Genomic DNA, 4801 nt, shown 5'->3' on the forward strand with positions numbered 1-4801 from the left:
CTCAACTTGTTCCTTGAAATTGTAAGAACACAGTGCACAATTTTGGCTAACAGCATTTTGAGGATCACTGGTAATATTTAATGGTAAGTGGCCTGTATTTGTATAGCACTTTACTAGTTCCTAAGGACCCCAAAGCGCTTTACACATCCAGTCATTCACACGCTGGTGATGGAAAGCTACATTGTAGCCACAGCCACCCTGGTGCACACTGACAGAGGCGAGGCTGCCAGACACTGGCGCTAACAAACTATGTGTTAAACACTGCTATAAAGAAAATGTATGAAGACAGAGTTTGAAATTTTTTTTTTTGCCAAGTTATCTGTTATCTGACCTAACGCTGGTTCATCCCTGAAGTTTGTGCATTATTTCCTGCTTGAATGATTCATACATCAGTGTTGAGTAACTTAACAAACAAAAAACCTGCCCACTGAAATTGGTCAAGAGCAAAAAAATCTGGACTAATACATGTAGCACAAGAATGCAAGAGTAAAGTATATGCAAATACAAAAAAATAGGTCTAACTGCTTGGGGCCGTCTAACAGTGAGGGGCTGTCAGGAGATGTGACCTGAGCAATGACAGCAGCCAAAGATCAAAGCGAAACCCTGGAAGAGTCAGACATATGTGAGGGAGAAATGGAGGAACACGCCAAAGGAGGAAAAGGGCCATATTCCCTTTCCTGTTCATTCCAGGAGAATTTTCCCAGTATGATATATTCTGCTCAGGCTTCTCCTCTGAGGCCAAACAGACATCTATGAGAACACTGGGCCCCATTATCCCAGTTGCCACCCTCCTCATTTTGTTGCCCTCATTTTGTCAGCTTCTCACAACACACATGATGTATATAATGTAGCAGACAGGTTGATTTCCATATTTCATCATCACAAATGTCAGAGCTTACAGCAGCCATGTCATGTGTCATTTCTGGTGTTCAGTCCTGCTGGGCTTATAGAATATTTCAGTTACATCCTAAAAAACATGTAGTAGATATTCTGAGGTGCTACACTGACAGAAATAGGAAACGCATCAGTTGACCTGTTGGATAAATCAGATTCTTCAACTGTAGTGTTTTCAAAGTGATCATTATCCACTGCCTGGAAGGTTTGTGGTTTGATCCCATCGTCACAATACCAAAGCGTAAGTTTTGTCAGCATGTGTCAGCAACAAAGTTCAATTCAGTTCAATTTTAGTTTTATGGCGACAAATCACAACAAATTTCCCTCAAGCTGTTTGCGCATTGAGCAAAACGCAGCGTAAATGTGTGTCTGAGTAAATGAATGTGACTTATATTGTAAAATCACTCGGATGGGTTAACTCCTGATTTTAAAAAACGGAACAAAACATATTTCGATTCTCAGTTTAGCCTGCTTTTTAAGCTGTTACACTATAAAAGATAACCATCATAACAACCATGACTCTCACCAATTGGCTTTACACTTCACATTTAGCATTTTGGCTTCCACCATGCTTTTTTTAGAGAGCCACAAACAATCACAGGGTGTAATGCTGAAGTTGTCATCTACACACAAACACATGTATTTGTTAATAAACCAACTAATAAAATACTATAATTTCACTCACCAAAACTGAAGCAAGCAGCAGTCGTGTTATTTGTCACATAATTAAATAAAAATGCTCCATAAGCCACCAATTTCACAAACATAGCAAAAGGTTTATGATTATATTAAGGTTTATTAAGGTTATACATTTAGAGTGAATGGTCTGATTCTTATATAGCGCTTTTCTACTCTCCTGGAGTATAAGCGTTGTATACAACATGCCTCATTCACCCCCTTCACACCCACTCATACAAGCACTTCTAAACTTAAGAGCAATCTAACCAACATTCACACTCCGATGTTAGTATCTTGCCCAAAGATATTTGGAATGCAGACTGGAGAAGCCAACCTTCCGATCAGTAGCTGATCACCGCGACCACCTGAGCCTAGGCATGGGTATCGAAAACCGGTTCTTGTTGAGAACCGGTTCCCACTGTTTCAAATCCTTGGAATTGTTTGCCATTTTTGCAAACGATTCCCTTATCGATTCCACTCGCCCCAAATGACGTCACCACGTTGCGGTGCGTCATTTACCTGGCAGGAAACACGGCGCCTAAGCGGCTCAAACACTAAAAAGTTTGATTATACTTTACGAGAACGGATGACAACAGGGCAACTTGCAATACTTGCAAAGTAGATATTTCATTTAAGGAAACACTACGAATATGCAAAAGCATTTGCTCACAAAACACGCGATGACCTTAAATGAATGTCGTGTTTTTAATTACGCTCCAGACTTGTGAATCTGAACCCAGCAGCAGCGGTAACGTTTGCACGTCCTCTCCCGTTAATGCGGCAGGTAAATAATCAACTAACAGTGCATATTATGTTAGCGCGATCTGCCTTATTACAAAACCTGCTATTACTGTGCATTTAGGTGACCATGATGAGAGAGACAGACAGAGTCTGGCTGGCTCAGATGCTGGCATTTCTCGCTGCAGTCTACCGGTAGCGTCTCCTTTCAGGCCAGGATAGACGAATGTCACCGAGCAGTGACTAAGTTTGTGGTAAAAGGCTTGCACCCATTTGCCACAGCAGATGCCCCCGATTTTCAGTAAGTAAATGTGTTTAATTGTAGGCAGGGACATCACTGGATATTCTTGTGTAATTGCTACAGAATAATTTATGTTATACTTTGTTATTGCTACAGAAGAATATTTATTTTATTATTTTACATTTACAATTTTTTTCCCCGGGGACCCTGTGACACCCCATTGAAGAGCCGTAGGCTGTGGATCTCTTAAGATCACACTGCTGTAAGGCCATGTTACTCCTAAATTTCTATCTTGTTCAAAGAGAAGATATAAAACAAAGTTCTAAGCTAATCGACCTTAGTGTTCTCCTTTAAAAAAAAAAAAAAAAAAAAAAAAGAATCGATAAGAGAATCGATAAAGAATCGAATCGTTAAACAGAATCGAAAATGGAATCGGAATCGTGAAAATCTTATCAATACCCATCCCTACCTGAGCCACACACTTTATGCACCTTAATATAAATTTCAGTATAGAAAAGAAGTTTACCTGGACAAAAAAAGGCCTAACTTATAAATGTATTTCATTATACTGATGTTTCAGAAAGCAAGTTTAACAAATCAGTAGACATCAAATACTTAATTTTACTAACCCAATAAATAAAGAGATGAGCCTACGTTTTAATCAGGTGCATCTTAATGAGGTCGAGGAAGTTTCATTAACTAACAGGGACAAATGCCAGTAACGGCAACTGCGAATTAGTTTAATTAAGGAGTTTTGATATCATATCCATTAGGAAGTGAGGTGTGAGTGTGTATTAGACAAAGAGCTTAGGCTCTGTATAACTGTGTGTGAATGAGTTTTGTAGTAAATATGAATTGAAACAAAAGTTAGCTTGAAGTTCATGAGACATGAACTTCACATCATCTCCAACATGATGTCAGTAAATGGGGCATTTTTCCATCACAGCAACAGATTACAGCATGAAAAAGATCATTGTTCTCAGTCGATATCACGAACCTCAATCAATACCAAAGCTTAGGTTTTCACTCAAACCTGCAGTTTTAGAACTTTTATCTCATAAGTAAATGACTAAACTAAACCAGGAGGACTCATACAGGTCCTATACAGAGCCTGTATAGTGTAACCAGTAAAGCCAGCCACAAAAAGGGTAGACAGGCATGCGGATGGTGTGACTCAGAGCTCCAGTGGTTCTCCAGCCACCTTTAGCCTGGCTCTCAAATCCCTCCTGACAACCGTAGCGTGCAGAAAATAAAAAAGACATATTTCTACCCTAAGAGGAGAGAGGAAGATTGTGGAGGAGGTGAAGTGGCAGGGGGCAAAAGCAAAACATCAAGCAAGGAGATGAACCCAGTGGGGGTTGGGTGGGTGTTGCTGCAAGCTGAGCAACTGATCGCTGGAAGTGATTTGGCTAAAAACAACATGTCATTATAGGAGCTTGCAGGGGCAAAGAAAACAGCTCGTATTTTTAGAAGGCCAGGAGAGGACAGCGGCTGGGTAGCAGAATTCTCCCACTTCCACTGAAGAACGAAGGAATTTGTGAGATGTGGCGTCATCCATCACAGCCTGCTTTATCCATCAGCTGCTCTGTCCTGACAAGGCAACCGGGCCCAACCCACTGACCCCTTCACCAGGCTCAAACTCCAAGCAGCTGGTCAGAAGATGGAGCATGAAATAAGCCCCCAACCTTCAAATCCACGCCCCATAGTAACTGATTTATATGGTGTAGATACAAGCCCTTTATCATTGCTCCTCAACAGGCCCCTATTGAAAAGGGCAGCCAGGTTCTCTATGCTTGGCTGTCAGTCCTCACTCTCATCATGGTGGGGCTTTTGTTTTTTTGACATATCTTTGGTTTTTATGGCTTGGCCACTCTGATGTTTACCCCTCCAGCTATTAGCAAAGTGTAATTCATAGTCACTGTGATGTCCAATGTATGCGTCATTGTAGACGAATATTACATTTACTTTTTATGAGGCTTTTTTAATGTCCAATACCATGACTGAGTGAGTGGACGGGTAGGGCTGATGGAAGGGCTTCTTTATGAGATGTTTGGTGTCATAGCGCCATCTAGTGGTGTGACGTTTAACAGTATTTAACTGTCATTCATTTATGGCCCTGAACTGACAGGAGAGCATCAACGCTGATGCTGATTGATAAGATGCAGCTCACAGTCTGTCTCACTCTCTATCCAGTTGTGTTTACACTTCTTGTGGGAGAAAACAGCAGTAGCTGTATTTCATTTAATTGAA

The sequence above is a fragment of the Neolamprologus multifasciatus genome, chromosome 17, assembly GCF_963576455.1.
Source record: "Neolamprologus multifasciatus chromosome 17, fNeoMul1.2, whole genome shotgun sequence".
NCBI lineage: Eukaryota > Metazoa > Chordata > Actinopteri > Cichliformes > Cichlidae > Neolamprologus > Neolamprologus multifasciatus.